The sequence below is a fragment of the Agelaius phoeniceus genome, chromosome 6, assembly GCF_051311805.1.
Source record: "Agelaius phoeniceus isolate bAgePho1 chromosome 6, bAgePho1.hap1, whole genome shotgun sequence".
In the NCBI taxonomy this organism is placed as follows: Eukaryota; Metazoa; Chordata; class Aves; order Passeriformes; family Icteridae; genus Agelaius; species Agelaius phoeniceus.
The window spans coordinates 18,913,988-18,934,104 of NC_135270.1; the positions used below are offsets into that span (position 1 = coordinate 18,913,988).

The 20,117-nt window shown below is 43.4% G+C and overlaps 1 protein-coding gene across 2 annotated transcripts in view; it reads right to left on the reverse strand.

The window, feature by feature from the left end:
• The window catches only part of TSPAN4 (tetraspanin 4), a 417,908-nt gene that overhangs the window by 394,396 nt on the left and 3,395 nt on the right, over positions 1 to 20,117 (reverse strand). The gene's annotated exons all lie outside the window — the stretch shown is intronic.

A 20,117-nucleotide genomic window follows, 5' to 3' on the forward strand; every position in this document is an offset into this window, starting at 1 on the left:
CACCCCCAATTCCCTCAGCCTTTCCTAAGAGAGATGGTGCCCTCTCACAGTCATCTTTGCTGCCTTCCTCTGGATTCATTCCAGGAGTTCCAAGTCTCTCGTGTACTGAGGAGCCCAGAACCAGACAGAGCACTGCAGATGTGCCTCACCAGGGGCAGGATCACAAGCAGAATAGAGGGGCAGGATCATCTCCCTCAGCCTGCTGGCAATGCTCTTCTAATGCACCCCAGGGTACCATTGGTCTTCTTGGTCACAAGGGTGCTGCCGGTCATGGACAGCTTGTTGTCCAGCAGGACCCCCAGGTCCTTGCCCACTGAGCTGCTTGTCCACCAGCCTGTGCTGGTGCAGGGGTTATTCCTCCCAACATGCAGGACCCTCACCTACCTTTGTTGAATTTCAGAAGGTCCCTGTCAGTGTCCTTTTAAAGGGCTGCACCATCCCAGTTTTGTGTCTGTAGGGAACTTGCTGAGGAAGCTCTTCTACCGCTTCATCAAGTCATTGGTGAATTAAGTTAAACAATCCTGGTCCAAGTATTGACCCTTGTGGGACACCACCAGTGACAGGGCTCCAACCAGACCCTGTGCTGCTGATCATGACCCTCAGGGATCTGCCACTCAGCCAGTTCTCAACCCACCCTACTGACCACTCATCCAGGCCACACTTACTGAGTTTGTCTGTCACAACATCCTCCTAAACAGTGCTGAAAGCCTTGCTGAAGTCAAGGCAGACAGTATCTACAGCCCTCCCCTCATCCATCCAGGTAGTTGTTTCCTTCTAAAAGGCAATCAGGTTGGATGAGCATGATTTAGCCTAAGTGAATCCATGCTGTCTGCTCCTGATCACGTTCTTGCCATCCATGTGGACAGCGATGGCCTCCAGAATGAGGGGCTCCATCACCTTTCCAGGGACTGAGGTAAGGCTGACTGACCAGTAGCTCTCATGCATCTTCCTTGCCCTTTCTGAAGGCTGGGGATGACATTGGTTTCTTGCAGATCTTTTCATGATCTCCATGACCTTTCAAGGATGATCATGAGCAGCCTGGCTGTGGTCCCTCCAGCTCTCTCAGCACTCGTGGATGCATCCCACCAGGGCCCATGGACTTGTGAATGTCAAGTTTACCTAGCTGTTCTCTAACCCAATCCTCCTTGACCAAAGGAAAGCATTCCTTCCAGCATTCCCTTAACTCTGGTCTCTGGGTCAGAGACTCCTGAGGGCTGATCTTGTCAGTGAAGACTGATGCAAAGAAGATGTTCAGTATTTCTGCATTCCCTGTGTCCTCTGTACCCAGGGTCCCTCCTCCATTCAGTAACAGGCTGATGTTATCCTTAGTTTTTCTCATTATTGATGTATTTGAAGAAGCCCTTCTTGTTGTCCTTGACATCCTTGGCCAAATTTAATTCCAGATGGACCTTGGCCTTCCTTGTCTCATTTGTACTTACTCTGACAACCTCTCTATTAATACCAAGTGGCATGACCCTGCTTCCATCTCCTGTGTATTTCCTGCTTGTGCTTGAGTAATGACTATTCTTTTTTTTCATATACACAGGTTTCTTGCACCCTTTGCCTGATTTTTTGCTTATCAGAATGCATTCCTCAAGGAAACAATCCTTGAATATCAACAAACGCTCTTGGTTTGTTAGAAGCAGGGTCTCCCTTTAAAGCACAGATTCAGAAACATCTATTAATTACTTAAAAATAACTTTTCTAGGAAGTATTTTCATTACCTTCAATTACCAGGCATTAGACTAACTTGGAAGCAAGTTCAACTACTGCCAATCACATGAAAAATTAACCACATCTACTCATTATACAACAGCATTGACTGACATCATGCATCAAGTGAAATACTTTGACACTCCCAACATATAAAAATTTCTTTTATTATGTGAGCACACAAGTGTAGCCTAGCAACAGCCAGAGCCAGCACCCTCTTTCACATGCACCTGACCCCAATAAAGCACATCTTTTGTCCCAAGCCCTAACAGGATTTTCTGGCAGAAAGTAGTAAAAGAACAGCACTCCCAAGAAAACTATGAACTAGACACAAATATGAACACATTAGAAGGTTTTGCAAATTTGGTTTTCAATGTAATCTTCTCTGGTGGCTCAGTGTATATAATCAAAACCCTGTTTAGCTCCAGAAACATCTATTAGTGCTTCATGTCAAGTCCAGAAGTGTGATCCTGCTTTTTGTTTTACTTCCTCCACTCGGGATCCTGAGCTCCATCTCATAGCCACTGCAACCAAGGCTGTACTCAGCTTTTACATCCTCAGCCTTCCTTGTTTTCAGGTATGTATGGAAGCAGAATGCACTTCTGCACCATGCACTGCTTGTTCACAGCACCTGCATTGTCCTCCCAGCTGAGCACCACCAACCTTACACAAGTCATTCCCATCAACCAGAAAGAGAAGTAAGCTGTCTAGGAACAAACCTGTAAAGCAAAGAAGCTGCTTCCAAGGACCCCATGATCCACATCATTCACAGTTTGGGATGCGGCACTTGGACCAGACTAGTGCCATATGTGCTCCTGGAGCAGAGCTTCCAGTTTAGTTTTATCCAAAAATGAATCAAATACTCTGAAGCTACTCCATTATTCAAGTGCAGTAAGGTGGGATAACCAGAAGAATTAGCTTCAAAAAACATACCCACAATGCAATTTCATTGTCCAACATCAGTGCACACACAGCAACCCTTAGTTGAATTCACACTGCATTTGTTACAAAGGGCCAGCACTACGTACTTGGAAGGTGCAAGGATGCTCTGCAGAAAGCAATACAAGCCAACCCAAACCTAAAGAAATCTTGTCTCAATTTCCACAATGTAGGTATCTGCTCAAAAGCCCCAACACACAAGAGGTTTGATATCGCTTCCAAAATGCTTGTTTAAAAGTGACTGAAAGAAGTTAGACCAAGTAGTATATTTTAACTGTTTCACGCAAGTGGCATCTGAATTATTTTTGTGACGTAGAAGTACTCGTTTTTGCAACACATTTAGGGGACAAATTCAGGTTGGAAATAAGCAGGCACAGTAAGTGGAAGTCAGGCTGAATAAAGAGAAATCTTCAACCACTAGTCCATTGTTTTATTTGCAGAACTAGGCAACATTTTGGCTAATTTACTCATTTATTTTATGGTAATATAAAGTGCCCTGTCCTCCAGGCAGATACATTGATTGGGTTCTTTACAGGAAATTCTGCCAAAAAAGGCTTTAAGGCAAATGCTAGCACATTCTGTGTGCACTCTGACTAGACAAAAAACTTAACATTAACATATGCTTTCCTACTCAAAGCTCAAGGTTAGTAGTATACACTACACTATATAGTATGTGAGGAGCAGGTTTGTGCTCACACATATAGCACTGGGTATTATTAACTGAAAATCAGGTTCTTATTTCCATGTTTAAAGGTCACGTTTTCAAGAGCCCTCACTGTTTACAGGACAAACTTTGTACAATGTACTTTATAGCACACAGAGTGCTTCTTAAATTGCACACTTGAATAAGAACATCTGTCTTTTAAAGCCTAAAAGTCTCTGTGTGGTGGGTTGATACCAGGTGCCTACCAAGTTACCCTATCAATTCCCTCCTCAACAGGACTCAGGAAGAAGAAAATAAATATTTAGAAAATATTTAAAATATTTAAAATATTATGGGCAATAAAGGCAGCTTAATAAAGAAAAAACAAAGGCTGTGCATGGAAGCAAAGGAAAATAAAAGTTATTTCCCTCCTTCACATCAGCAGGAAATATTCAGCCACTTCCCAGGAAGCAAGGCTTCAGTATGTATAGAGGTTTCTCCAGAAGACAATTGTCATAGTAACAAATGCCACCCTGCTTCTCCTTTCTCTTAGCTTTTATGCTGAGCAGACATCACATGGCCTGGAATATCCCTTTGGCCAGTTTGGGACAGCTGATTCTGGCTGGTCCATCCTGGAGCCAGCTGGCATTGGCCCTGTCAGCCACGGGGGAACCTTCTGGCAGCATCTCACAGAAGTCACCCCTGTAGCCTCCCACCAATACGAAACCTGGCCACACAAACTCAGTACATTCAAAAAAGCAAGTGGTTTCATGCAGATATTTTCAGATGAGAATGACTAAAAAGCCTCACCTAATAAGTATAGTTCTGTTTACCCAGAAGTCTAACATCCCCTATTTCTGTATACAAACATACCTTTGAGAGGCAGTGGGAAATCCCAACTGCAGGTGTAACGAAGGAGCTTCTGTTCTTTATGACTTGTGCCAGGTGCTCCAAATACCCTGATCCAATGCCTTGAGGAACAGTCAGTAAACCTACATAGATTAAGAAATGAGTTGGTACTTTACAAAAGAAATGGTTGCAGACCAAAAGGGCAAGAAAAATCCTTGGTCTCCTCATCCTACTCTTTTCTGGTTTTCCCTGGCATAAGGAAAATAGAAGCCAGCTGCATTAATGGCTGCTCTGTATGGGAATTCAATACTGAAACACATTTTTAAAAAACAGTCGAATCTGCAGCCTGGGGCAATTTTGGAAACCTAAGTACGACATTTGTAAGCCTACCTCCTCCAGACTTTGTGTCAATCCACAAGCTTCAGGAAGAGAATCCCAGCTTCTACTAGGAACCTCAGGTCTTAAAGATTTTCATTCCATTTACTTGCACACCCAAGTTGTAAAATTCCCCAGCTGAAATTGTCACAACATAATAGTTATTTCCACAGAGCGGCGGCTAAAATATATAACACATAAAAAAATAAAAACCAGCAGGCCAGCAAAGACTGCCACACAGTGTGCCTTTTAGAACCTGGGAAGCTGGATTAAGCACCCAGGAGACATGGATTCCATTCCCAGCTCCAGGTACACTAGAGACAGTCCCTGCCAATCTTCTTCCATTCAGAGGACATATTCCCCAGACCAAGAGCTTTCTTCCCTTGTGCACTGCCTCAATGCTTAGGAGGTCTCTGATAATCAACAGACTAAAGGCCATGTCCCTCCTTTCCATGCCTGCAGCAGGAATAGGCTGACAAAGCTGCAAGCCATCAGTAACTGTAAATAAGAGAGAAAAACACATAATGGAAGCAAATTATATTTGGAAGAAAACACTGAAGGGAAAAGAAGAAAACAGCACTCTTTCATCAGCCGAGACGTCACTTAGTCATGATCTGGAGTGTTCACACCTGCTCCGCTCTGTCACAAACTCCCACGGCTCCGAAAGGCGCCGCAGCAGCAGCAGCGCCCCGACACCTCTCCTCCTGCCAAGCCTAAGCAGCGTAAGGGGAGCGTTTTGTCATTCAAGTTCCCACTTAGTTAATGGCTGTGACACCTTCAAATCTCTGCAGTGTACTTCACACAGAATGTCTGCACCAAGCAAAGCAGCCCCACCAGCCCAGGGCAAGCTCCTGAGCTGCTGCCCATGTGGGCAGTCCTGCCCCCAGGAGCATTGGGCTTGGCATCCTGTCTTACCTGTGTGCTTGGCCCTACTAACAACCCTGCTCTGGTTGGTTCTGCTCCTCATCATTCTTTTTTTTTTGATCTGTGATATCATAAAGGCCTCAGTTCAGAGAAATTCTTTGGCACATGTTGCTCTGCCTTGGCTAAGGCAGACCCATGCAAGACGGTTCTCAGAGCCAAGGAAAGGGACTAACAAGGACTAAGGAGGAAATTCTCCATGGACCTTTTAGGTACAAGGTATCTAGAACAAATACACTTTGAAAGCCCTTTGAAGTGCTGCTCTCAGTGCCTTCATAGACTTGAAAACCTTTGGAAATGTACCTCTGAATGCTCAGCTGAACAGGGATTTGTCAGTACTTTGCTGAATAGAGATCCAGACTACAAGAGCATAAATGATACAGGATATTTACTTTCTCTTCTTTGAAAAGTTCTGCCCAGTTCCCCTTTTTTCACCGCCTCAGCAGCAGCAATTTATCCATGTTACATCCATATGGACCTGTTCCATTCAGCTCCTCCATTATCATGTGTCTGGCAAGTGATACAAGGAATGTTTTGTTTTCATGATAAACATTCTCTCTCATTATATGGCAATTTCAACTACTTAAACAAAAAAGTTTATATAGCACCTTCCAAAAGCAAATGGGTCCTTTCTTTGAAACACACTGGTAACAGGAAAATACAGCAGCATGACCCTTCACTCCCAAATACAGCTGCACACAGCCACATGAATTGGTGCCAATAAAACAAAAGCTTCTACCTCCATGGAAGTGAAATAACTTCTATAGACTGAAAATGGAGGGGGATTAAACAGAAACCAGTGTCAGATCTGTAACTTGCATTTGTGCCTGCAAGTGGTTGAGCACTGAGCGTTTCCAAAGCAAGACAAGGGGCAGATTTATAAACATGGGGTTTTTTTAATTGTTATACAATTACTGGATTTATGATTTTCAAACCTGACTGTTCCAAAAAATCCTGGGTAACCTATCCTATCTGGTCAGACATCCTCTTTTGACTCCATAGTATGGAAACTACAGCACTGTCCTGGATCCCCAGCTCCTGCTCTTCTGCCACAGACTGTAAACTGCTATCCTACATCCCAATGATCCGGGCAAGCACAGAGCCATCCCTCTCATATATCCAGAAGTGGGGTGTTTATCCAAGCCAAACACTATGGCTGTCTCTACACAGCAGCTTGTAACCAAGCTGGTAATGAATCTTTGGCACCTAAGTGCTTAATTTATGGACAGAGCATAACATGTTGTTGCAAGGCTAAGCCCTGTACACAAGCAGCTGACCAGAATTATTTTATGTCTGTACAGTTAGAACTTTCAGCTCCCATACAACTGTAAAGCATGCTGCTCTGAATGCTATAGCAAGTTATTACCAGCAGCTTATGTGCAGTGTGTTTCTTCTATCCACTGCAGTACTCAAGTGCTGCCATCAAACTGATTCAGAAAAAAATATTACTCCTATTATTCAGTCTTTAACACAACATACCTACCTTTGCTCATCTTACTTCAATGACTGCTTGAAATCTATAAAATCAGGTAATCCCAGGTCCAGCACTTGTTCTGCCAGACATCCCGCAGCAAAGGACTGAGTAATATCCTGACCACCCCCAAAATTTACCAATACCCACCTCAGGCAGACTCAAATCCCAGCCTGAGACCAGCAAAATCCGATCTCACCATTTATGCAAAGAGCACATAAGCAAGTGCTGGAACCAAACAATGCATCCTGCTGCTGGTGAATTTATCTATTTAATGACAAAGCACCATCCAGCATAACCAGGTACCAACTCAAGCCAAGTCAGCAGGAAAGGGCTCCAGGTACAGGTCAGCTGTTTCACCAGCAATGAAAGCTGCAACATGGATACCATCACCTGCAAACCACAGAGATGTCAGCCCTAGATGGCTATAGGATGGAAAAAAGAGAAGAACTACCCTACAGCAGGAGACATTAATAGTTTGGAAATTTTTTCTGCAGTTAGTCCATGAAAGAATTAATTCAATTATTTTTCTGTACTGCTGATTAACCATCCAAACACAAAATGCTGGCTATTACAAAGCTGTGTTCTTCCCTTGTCTTTCAAAATATATTAGCTACGGTCCAGATACTTAGGTATATAAATTCTGCCAGGCATGTTTAATGAAAGCTTTACCTTCTATCACTGCATTCTTAAAGTAGAGAATAGTCTGCCTTTTACCTTTCAGCATCATAATGAAAAACTAACTCGGTCCATAGAATTGAAGAAAATACTGTGGCTAGCAGAGCTCTATTGAGAGACAGATTATTTATCTACTTGGGTGCGCATGCTAAAGTAAATTTGTCACAACTAAGGGGAAAAGGGAAAGGTAGCAAAGCTGCTGTGCTAACATTCTTCTATTCTAGACCCCCACACAGCCCAGTGCAGTAAGAGATATGATGTTCAGAAACAGCAATAGAGCAAAATCAGTCTGGAGAATTTGCTGGCCTCTGAACAGGAGCTCCTGGGAATCCAGGGTGCTGCCTTTGCCTGCACCCTGCTCCATGGTCAGGGGTGGGGAAGACACATTCTGGGTGGACAGCCTAGAAAGGAACACGATGCCCTTCAAAACAAGAACAAAAACTGCAGCCACAAACCAAAACAAGTGCAACCAGTGCCAGCTTTCCAGGGACTGGATGCTGCCTGGAGCTGTGCATGGCCCAGAGACACCCAGTGGTTGACTGGTACATCACAAGCAGATGTAATGAGTGGAAAGGTTAAGGAAAGCATCCCCTCAGGTCATTTATTTAGTACAACTTTGGGCTGACACGATGTTTCTCTGCTCATCTCCAGTCATCAGACGGGGTGTGGGAATAGATAAGAAGGTCTAGAAGAGAGGCCTGATTCTGAGCAAGTGACAAACAGCGAGAAAGGGCAGGGAAAAGAAGAACTGGCAAGGTGTCACACCATGCATTGTCTTTCAGCTGTAGATGTTACCCACATCCTCTGTCCTCTCGTAAGGAAGTTCCTGTGGTCAAGACTCTGCCTTATTTGAGGTCTCTGGCTGAGTTTGGGTAATCATTACCAATGGTCTGAGATAGAGGCAAGTGCTATGCCACACTGAGGGTCAAATGTCAGCTAAATGCTGCTTGTTGAGCTGCTAACCTTGCCAGCAGCAGCTATGCTTCCTGACTTAAAGGAGATTTAATGGTCCAACAACAACTCGTCCAGGTATACATGCAAAACAAAAGGCATCTCCTTCATATCACTAGCAGCATAGGACCAGACTCTGGACTAGAAAAAAAAAAAGAGAGAAATAGATCCAACTTGAAACCAGATTTTAGTAGTTCTACAGAAATATAAGCAGAGTTTCCTTTAACCCAAGTAGCACCAGAGCTGCAGAAACTGACATGCACTACAGGCCTCCCATGCACTGCTCTCCAACACCAGGTTTGATTCCATCCAGCCCCAGCTTTAGGCACTCATTAAATACCCAAGTTTAGCCACAGTCAGCTTTTTCTAATGGAAATGGAGAAGGATGGGCATCTCTTAGCACCAAGATGGAAATCATCATCTAGATATTAGCATCTCTGCACCTTGTATTTCAGACCCATCAACTAAGTGGCAGGTACTAGGAACAGCTGAACTACACATGGTCAACTAGACAGGATTAATATTATGCTCTCTTACTTAGCCTGCACTGTTGTTAAATCTGACTAGCAATGCTCAATTTGGATAAAAGTAAATGTACTCCCCAGAGAGACACAGAAATCTATGTTTTAAGCTGCTTTGTGACTCCTTCTGGAAAACAGCAGGATCAACTTTGTTTACAGCCCATACCACATGCACAAGGATAAATGTAACAACCTTCACCCAAATGCCAATTTCCAGCAAGGACAACGTTTGTTTTTTTTAAGAACTGAACTGCAATTTTTCTAAGAAACAGTGCTTTTTGGAAATAGCAACAATATCGTACCAAGGGAAAAGTTACAGGTCAAAGGCATGAATGGGTGACCTTACTGTGATCGTTCTACGTAAGAGACTTCAGAACAGTTCCATTCCCTGGCAGAAAGCTCAGAAATGCAGCACTAGTAACCCAGAAACACTGCAGTGACTCACTCCTGCTTAATCAACTCAGATGCTCAGGGGAAACAACAAAGGCACAACCAGGACACAGACCAGCCAAGCAGATGCAATATGGCAGCACAACCTGGACTCAAGCCATAGCTCCTCACACTGAATTGCTGGCACCTCACTTTCTGCCTCACTCCTCACATCTCATAATATAAGCCCTCTTTTAGCAGAGGTTTGACCTACTCATGAACATGACTGATAACCATAGGTGTTCTCAGAACACAAACTGATCGTGGCATAACAATGACAAAGAAAACAGCACAGGGAGATTTTATGTCCCAACATTCCTGTCCCTAAACACACAGAGAAGTAGTGAGGGAGACATCTCCAGCAATTCAGGAAAACTCAGACAGAGCAGCTGTATAAACCTAAGAAAACAGGGGCAGGCAAGGCTGATCACTGAGAACAGCATGACTAGCATGAAATGAGAGCATAAACAAGCCCAGAAGGCTTGAGGTCCTCTTGCAAGCAGAAGGCAGCTAGCCCCCTTAAATCACATTCGGTATCTGCGCCTGCGCTCTGCTATCGAATTGGCAAAAATAAAATAAGAACAAACAGGCAGGGGACAGAACTAGGACAGCTGCAGCCCCCTTCTCTCAGTTGCTCCCAGCTCCAGCTTTCAGTATTTGCTTCTCCTCAGCCCTGCCCATGACCCTTCCCATCAGCTACCCCCAATATAACTCAGATTTGAGGCACTTGTTCCACACCGCTGTGCAGAGACACTGACACTCACACACAATTTCATCAGTGACACACATAAGCAACAAAAAACTAAGAGAGAAGGCTCCTTCTCCCTTCCTCCTGTTTCATTAAAGCATCATTTTTTCTCTGTGAAGTTTTTAAAGAGAAAACAGAAATGAAATGAAATGGGAGGGGTGCAAAAAGTGTCTGGTACAAAATACCAAATGCACTATGCCTCTTCTCTTCCATGAGCTGCAAAAGTAAACAGCACCTTCTCTGGCAGGAGCAACAGGGCTGTCTTACGTAATCAGGGGATGGAGGGAGAGGAAAGGGTCAGGAAAAACACACACTGCCCACTGTTCAGAGAAGAGCTCCTTTCAGCAGCCATGAGTAGGAAGACTGCAGAAGTGACAGCTTTGCTACCTCCCTGCCCAGCTGGCTCTCTGACCTGCCTAGAAGCAGCGTCCAAAACCACAGGAAAGGCTGGATTTGTTTCCAACACTGCTGGCTGGTGGCATTATACACAGGATGACAGAATGCTGCTTTCCTCACAAGTCATGATGGGGCAATTTATTTTCATTGGCATGAGCAGAGAAGGAAAGCCAGTCTGACCCACCCTGCAGCAGCAGGACACTGTGAAAGGCAATTTTACACATACACCTCATACAGTCATAACACACTCACTCATACACCTAATATGGTCATTGCACACACCCTGTCCTGGAACAAAACCATCACCAGAGACCTCTGCCTTCAGAAGATGAACCAAGCATCTACAGTCAGAATTTTCAGCCTTCCATACTCATAATTCACGCGCTGTTACATCAACATAAAAGCCTGGTTTGACTCCCTTCATGGCTATCATCGACCCATTCTCTTATATTTCCACAGCAGTCTGCCCTAAAAAGTCACAGGAGGATTTTCCCACTCTGCTGACATAATTTCCTCCTTGTTACACACCCTGTCCAGTCCACGCCACTCGGACAAGCTGCAGGCTGTGTGCTGGGTAGAACCTAACAGATTCATCTCAATCCATCAACCCTTGCTGACAAATCAAGGCCAGATTAGTGAGCAACAAATTTCTGTGCATCTGTGGCAATTCAAACTGTTCAAATCTAGAACCACCAACAGTCACACTCTGCTCTCACCACCTGCACACAGGCATGCACTTGCACTCACAGGTACAAAACACCTGCCAGGCTTTTTGCAACCTCGCTGACTTCTTCACTTCCCAACCCCTCAAATTTGTTGTGTCCACTCTGACCCTTAAGTCTTAACACCCAGGCAGCTTGGCATATCAGATTTCAGAAAACCTTTCTCCACAATACTTCCAGCTTTCACTGAGTCCTTTACACACCAGGTCTTTCAAACTGTGGCTCAGAAACAGGTCCTGAGCTGCCACAACATCCATGCAGCTCACCAAATGCTCAGCTCCATGGTAGAACCGTCATATGTAAATCCTCACATTTGGCAAATCAAAACAAGATGATCCATATCAAGGGAAAAAAAGGGGGGGAAAAAAGGGAACACCAAGCAAACAACTTAAATGACTGCTAAAACCATCCCTATATCAGCTGCAATAGCAGCACTTGGGAGAGGATTTTTCCAGGGCTTTTTATTATTACTATTATCTTATCTGCAGAAGGCAAGCCAAGAAAACAGAGAAATAGATGGAACCAAGCCCTGTATCTGAGCAAGCTCTCTAGAAGCAAATACACACACGTTTCAGGGCTGGCAGAACACTGTGCTGAAATTAAGTGGCGTGGGCTGTGACGGAAACACAATTTTTCAGATCTGGTAATGCATGCCAGTGAATAAAACTTCCATAGGCTGTACAGCAGCACCTAAATATTTGTCCTACTGCTGTTCATCCATAGCTGGCACACATTCAGAGACTACAAAGACAAAGCCAAACCAAAGCTCAGACTGACTTTTCTACCTCCAATTTGCATTGCACTTTTCCCTCCAGGGATCTTCCATGGCTTGGTTTGGATTCCATCCCAGTTCAGTCCCAAACAGAGAGATGTATCAAACAATTTCAACACACTGACACATTTCATTTTGAATTTAAGTATTTGAAATTACTTTGAAAGCACATTCATGACATTTCAATACTCTCTACTGGATAACTTTTTAATCCACCCCTTTTTCACCCCATGGGTAGAGTGTAAGGCAGTGGGTCTAAACTACAACCAGAAAACTGCACCAGCACAGAATGCAAGCTCTTTGGGTGGAGTACTGTTTGCCCATAGGAAATTAAAATTTCATTACTAGCTATTCAAAATTTGGTTGTACCAAATCCTGTCCACCACGAGCAGGACACAGCCATGAGTCAGCAGCAAAAGGAGACTCCATGAAGCAAATAGGGTAGTTCTGACTTTCACCCCTTTCACTGCAGAGGCACAGAAGGAAACAACTAACTACCAAATGCCTTGAGAACATGGAGCAAATATGAAGGACCAGGGCAACTTTGCAACTTAATCAAAAGCCTGCCGAAAGAATAAACTATTGTATTTATGGGCTGCCCTGTGGCAGGAAGGAATGATGAATCTGACTCCATGTTCTCAGAAGGCTAATTTATTATTTTATGATACTATATTATATTAAAGAATACTATACTAAACTATACTAAAGAATACAGAAAGGATCCTTACAGAAGGCTAAAAAGATACTACTGAAAACTCATGACTCTTTCCAGAGTCCTGACACAGCTTGGCACTGGGTTGGCCAATAAGTCAAAACAATTCACAGCAAAAACCAATTAAATAACCACCTGTTGGTAAACAATCTCCACATTCCAAAGCAGCAAAACACAGGAGAAGCAAATCAGATAATTATTGTTTTCCTTTTTCTCTGAGGCTTCTCAGCTTCCCAGGAGACAAATCCCAGGCAAAGGGATTTACCCAGAAAATATGAATGTCACAACAAATTACATACCTACAAGGAAATACTATCAGGAGGGGTCATCAAAACCATTTTCCTCACTGTAACAGACAACTTGGACAGTAGTAAAGGACAGCTGGCTCACCCACAGCAGCACTTCCCTTTAAATTGACTCCCATGCATGGTCAGTGGGGCTTCCATTGCCAAAAGCCACAGAGTGCAAAAGCAGTCTGACTTTGGATGAATCCTTGCTAGGACTGAAACCTGCAGAGGTGAATTGGGTGCATAGAGAAAGAACTCTAGGAAGAAAAAAAAAAAAAAAAAAAGGCAGAAAACAATGCTTAATAAACTGTAACTACTTCCTTACAGAAAATCTTGTGTGTTCTTACACTGGCTAAAACAATGGCCCAGAAGTGGTTCTCCTTTCACAATACAGTACAAAAGAACCTGAAACCAATATTGTCTAGTAATGGCTCATCGTGTGTCCCATGAATTAAGGACCTGGCAATAACCCAGCAGCCACAAGGCTTATGACAGCTTTCTCAGGAACATATGAGAATTTTATTTCTTTTCAATAAGGCCTTAGGCTCCCAGAGGAATCCTCAAACAGCTTTTCAAGCCCTAGGAGTCAGTCCAGTGACAGCAAAAAAAGGATACCCAAAAGGCAGTGCAATGACAATCCCACAGCAGAGCAGGAATGCAGGCAAACAATAAAACTGATGCTAAACAGATCCACAATAAATTGGCCCCAACTATAATTTAAACTGTAGGGCACTGCCAAAATTAAATGGTCATTTACTGACAGAAAGCAAAGAAACATAAAACCTCAATAGAACAGTAAGAGATCACAGACAAATTTTAGAAAGTCTAACACTGCATCTAGATGAAGAAAGCTTCTCTTCTACTTCTGAGCATAATTCTCTGTGTCCTCACCTCTAGCAGGGGACCAGGATGTTCTGGGCAGTTCTCGCTTTCTCCTATAAAGGCATTCTATTATCCATTCTCCAAGTAAGAAATTCTCTTGTGTGTGACAAAGAAGTCCTAGTCATCCCAGAATCCCTTTCCTCCAGATGTCCTGATTCCCTGACAAAGGCAGAATGCCCAAACAACAGCAGCAGTACAAGCAGAGCCGCTGCAGCGCAGCTCCAGCCCACCACCACCACGACTGAAGTAAAGAATGCTGGAAATGGGGCACCATGCTGGCACTTCTCTACAGCAGCAATAGCTCTTCTGTGCTCCAAAGACTGTTCTGCGATCCATAAAGCAGCTGCACATGTGCTGGGGGAAAAGCCTTTCTTTTACCCACATACCATTTTGTTTTGCAGAATAGAAGAAAAAATATATTTGTTCAGCAAGTATTTTAAGAAGAACAATAATTTCTGCTTTAAACTGACCCCACACGCTGAGGATGTTACTCAACAGAGCAGCAGAAAAACACCCGTCCTTTACAGAAATGCAAATATATCCAAACACACTTCTGGCCTCATACAGACAGGTGGCATCCTTTGTGTAACACTGCCCATGGCTAAGATTCAGCCACATTGCAGATAAACCACTGCACAACTCAGCTATTACAGAGCTAAACAGAATTTATACACACATTCATCTTCCAAGGCTTCTCAATACCAACAGAAAAAGCTATCTTTCACAGGATACAGGCAGTTTCTTAATATTAAGCTTTTTAGCTTCTCTACTGAGAATGGCAAATGTGATAAATGAAGAAAAGAAGCAAAGCACCTTGACAAGGTCATACAGGGGACTTCTAGGAAAAAGCTGTGGCTGGAGGGACATCCCAGGCTAAAGAACCCATGTCCATGCTCTCAGCACGTCACTCATCAGGCCAGGCGGGTGAAATACATTTCACAAGGGTAAAATATGAAAAGATGTCTTTGTTTATGCCTGTTTTGAAGACAGCAAGCTTAAGGAATCAAAATAATTTGCGAGCACCCAAAATACTCAGCATATCCTAAAGGAGAAGGGCAAAATTCTCTACAGATAGTTTTGGGGAGAGCAGAGACATACACAGTAAAGGACCCTTTTAGATCAGGCTGGATTTTTAGGTTTGAAGGCAAGCTGCAAACAAAACTGCAACCTTGATCTCACAGTGCTTTTTATTCAGGCCAAAAATTAATGCAAAACCCCAACCAAACACAGCAGTCCCTGGGCACAGCTCAAGCAGCCTATTGTTCCAGGAGGACTTATCCATCACCAGAGACAACCCCCTCTGATCAGGTCGCATGATTGAAGGCTGTACTTTATTATTCCCTCACACCACGACCAAGCAAAGCTGCAGCAGCGGTATCAGATCAGACAGAGGAGCCGCTGCCCTTCAGAGCAGGCTCCTGAGTAAGAGCTCCCTGGGATGCACACAGGTGGGACTTTGCTGCACACAGCAGGAACGCTGGAGTAACCAGCCACGAGTGCCATGACTGACTGAGTTTAAAGAGGCAATGCAACCCAAACCCAGAAAATCCAGAAGTCAAGTTGGTCTCGTATCCTGAATTTATTAGAACTTCTAGACTATTTAACCCAGTAATGATGCAGCATTCCCAAACACTGTACAAATGCTAAAGAGTGCTGAACTGCTGGGTGGAGGCGAGAGATGATGGAAGACTCACTGAAAGCAAGCCCCCCGTGGCTCGGTCCCAGCTCCACCATGCTGTGTTCCACCACTGTGCAGCCCTCAGGGCTTCTCTGCAGCAAGCTGAGACCCTCCTCAGTCCTGGGGCTACCACTCCCCACAGCTTCCCAACGCTCCGCTACACCAGCAGCACTGTGTTATGATTAAAATGCTAGAACTGGCTCTTGAATAAAAAAGAAATTCACCTGCAAGCAAAACAACTTCAAAATCCATATTCATAAAAAGTGTTTGAGGAATGTAGGGCCTCTCTCTTTTAGCCATTGAAACGCAACAGTCCTTGGTCTTTCATATAAAACATGCCACAATTTCTTTCTTTCCTGCAGCGCAGTCGCTGTGCATGTGTCTACCACTGTATTACCTCAATATTTTTGCTCAAAAAAGCACTTCCCTAACAAAAAGGAATTCACTGGTACAAAGCAAACTGTATTACTTCTGCAAAATTTCATTTGAGAAGCCACAGCTAAAGCGCAGGACCCCTACAGTTCCCAGTTCTGCAGTGTGATAGCTTCAGCATCCCTTGTGAGATGAAGCATGTCACCTTAATGCATGCTTAAGGTGAGAGAACGACCAAGCTGATGGGCTTCATCACCCTAAGGACACAGAAAGTGACATACTTAATCTGATGAGAGGCACTAAAGCAGCACCTCTTAATATTTTATGAAACATTTGGCTGTTTTTAATTTTAAAAACAGCAGCTCAATAAACAAAACGATGGAAGATTCCCTGTGGATGGCACTATGATAGGTGCACAGCAGCCCACTCTGCTGAGTGATAACGTCGTAGCCAATGCATCAAGTCTGTCCTCCTCCCCACATCCATGCTGGAAGGCCTGTACACTGGGAGTTCTCAGGCTCTGCACACTGCCAGGGACTTTTCCAGAAATAGTTGTCTTTCACCAGAATACAGTGCATAGCAGAGGCAGCTTTAGAAATGGTTTCAGACATCCAGCTTTCATCTAGCACCTTAATCTGGACACAACAGGCCGACATGCCCAAGCTGAAGAAGTTGCTTAAATCAGAAAAAATACATTTTCTTCCCTATTTGCCCAGTTCTGGAACAAGATTACAGACACAGACTGGTATGAAATACTAAATGCAAGCATCCCACTTCATTACTACTGCACACTTGCTTTAAGTTTATCTGCTTCCTTAAGCAGCCACTACTGGCCACTGTCAAGAGATAAAGTACTCAGCAAGATGCATCTTTTCTCCTACTTACAGCAATCACTTTCTATTCCCACTCCCATGAAGGCTTGCAAGGTGCAAGACTGGCCAGAAGACAAATGGAAGAAAAAGTCTGAGCACCAAGTCTGATTACAGACTTAAGCACCCCCAAAGGACAGCATTCAGCAGAGCCTGCTCTTTAATCCCGTGCTCCAAATACATCCATCACCACTTATGAGAACCTCAGAGATAAGATTTAAAACTAAGTTAGAACATCTTCCCCCCTGCTCCTTTTCATTGGAATTCAGAAATTCATACACGCCATGGTAAAGTACTACAAGAGGGATGGCTCCCTACAGTGCCTTTAGAGATAAACCCTGATGGGAGGGGGCCTGTGTACAGAGCCAGAGAAAAGGGCTCTCAGCCAAAGGCAGGGAGCACATCAGAGGCAAAAGCACATCCATGAGCTCAGTGGGAATATGCAGTCCTCTCTCCATGGAAGAACACCACCTTGGGGCTTTTCCCTTCAAGCATTAATAATTGACAAGTCCTGCCCTCACCTCAACTACACAGTCCATTCTTCACTCTGGGGGAAAAAAAAGATTCTGCAGAAATTAAAAGCACTATCCCAAGAAAGGGGATTATTTTGTCATCTAAGGACACTTACATGGAAGAGTAGAGCTGATGGGCAGTCTTGTGATGTTTCTGATTAAAATGCTGCCTCAGGATATTACTCTCCCCCTCCAACATGAAACAGTCAATTAGGCTGTGATATATTCATGTAATAAATACTTTTTCTTATAAAATTTGTCAATCCAAGACTGGCAGTACTTTTGCCTTGAAGTCACCTTACTAAGAAGAAACATGACAGATAAATCCAGTCTTAAACTAGTTAAATACTGGCATCTGAGGAGGAAGAAAAGTAGGGAATAGACAAGTCTATTTTTCAATCCCATCACAGCGCTTTAAAAAAAAAAAAAAAAAAAAACAGAAAAAAAAAAGGAGGGGACAGGACAGCTTCATTTCCATGAAGAGCCATCATACCCTGTCATTATTAATTTTATATACACATGCATACATAAACACACACAAGTGCATTCACCTTTCACCTACAGCAGGTGAAATTTTCATAAAACCTCTACAGGTACAAGAGCCTATTAAACTGAGCAGCACAAAAATCTGATGGCCTCCAACACAATGGTGTCAGATGACCATCCTGATGACTCTCAGACCACTCTGTTACACCACATTAAAAAAAAAAAAGTCATTATTGAAACAAGAACTGTCTTTGTGAAGCATCCACCCCTAGACAGAACTTGTAAGCACAGCCATGCTTTTCCAGCTATGCTTTTCCACAACCATGTCCTGCATGCAAGGGCCCAGTGAAACAGCTCTTGAACGCAAGAGGCAGGGATGGCTCCACAAAGCTTAGAAAGTTACAGAATTCCAGCACTGCTCACCATCTTCCAGTTTGTCAGCAGGAGCAATGTCTAAACACGCCACAGAGATCCTCAAAGAGCTCTTTATGAATACCTGGATGCCAAGAGTCCTGAGCAGAGAGCACCATCCCAGCATCCTAACTCCTGTTCAGTGAAGCAGAACAAAATCTCTGCCCCACAAAAATAATATAAATAACAACATCTCTGTCCCCTTCTCAAGTAATAGGCAGCGATCTTTATACCTAACACTAGACCATCTTACATCGTTTTATAGGAAAACATTTGCATTTTTGGATGTATCTACAGGACTTCCTCATGTACTCTATTTAGCAGAGACATCTGTTACTCAATATATATATATATTTCATCTAAATCCCACCCTCTGAATCCTTTCCATCAGTTGTCACTAATGAAGCTTTGTGTGCAAAACCAAGCACATTCTGCCCCCATTAGGAAGCCAATTACAGCAGGAAAAACAAGCAATTAACAAGGTGCAAAATAAACATCTTGCCACCTGCCTTTTAATAGCAACCCCACTTCAAACAAGTCACAGTCTCAGCACAGCTTACAGAATTGGCAACTGATGTTATATATGTATTTATGCAGCAGCTGTTCTTCATTGCAACAAATATTACAGGCTTACTAGATAAGGTCAGCATATTTAAAAAAACATATAGCAAGTATTAAAACCTGCTTTGAGGCCCTGAATGATGCTTTTAATGAAATCAGCAGCATCAGGCTTGTGTGGTATTACAGTAGAGCTGCAGTCACATCCCCAGCTTAGAGAGATTTCTCCTCATTTCTCCTTGCTTAGCAGCTTCAGCATTTGTTTCACTAAATCCAGGGGCCTGAGCAGCTCTTAAACAGTGTGTGGGGCAACCAAGCACACAAAGCTCTACAGAGCAGGCAAGTCTTTCCTGCTTCCATCACCCCTGCCTCTCCTTGCTTTCTCCACCATCATCACATCACTACACCCAATTGCACTGTGGAGCTGGGGGAAGAAAGGCATTCACTAAAAAATACTTTTTAAAAAATAATCAAGGGGAAAACAAATCTATATTCCATCTCACTCTTTGCTCCTTAAGCCTTCATGCTTTAGAGGGGAAAGGAGGACTTCCAAAGATACCATCTAGCTCCAGAGGGAGCCGCTTTCCTTCACCTTTTGTGGAACAGGATGAATGACACACTTCTGAGTAGTTAACCAGGACTAGAGAAAGCCCAAGAGCATGTCTGCAGGATTTAGCAAACCTGGAGTGGAAAATGTGCCTGAAAATAAAACAGCCAAGCTCCCTTGTGCATGTTTGTTTTTATATATTTCCCTCTTCCTCTGACTCTCTCCTGCTATGTAAATTATTTATATACATTAAACTTTCCATGTCACATTTCAGTTCCTGACTAATGTCCTATTTAACCACTCATTTCACAATAAATGTGAATCTCTTCCACTTAGGATTCTTCTCTCTCTGACCTCGTTGGGATCCGAGGAGTAAAACACTGCATATGGTACTTTTGCCATTGTGCACAGGATTCTGAGTGTTGGTTGGAGATGGAGAGAAAATTGCTAACATTCTTTCTCTAAATGACCACAGAGAGCAACAGGGACGAGAGCTTTTAACTCCAAGCAGGGCCAACAGGGCTACCCACAGCTTTCTAGAAGTCTGCATCATGATCAATAGCACTAAAACAATCCTTCATGGAAAAGTTGCCCTAAAAAGTCCTGTATTTAAATAACAATTCACTACCCTTGAATACCACTGACAAGTCAGATCTTAAAAGACCCACATCTTCA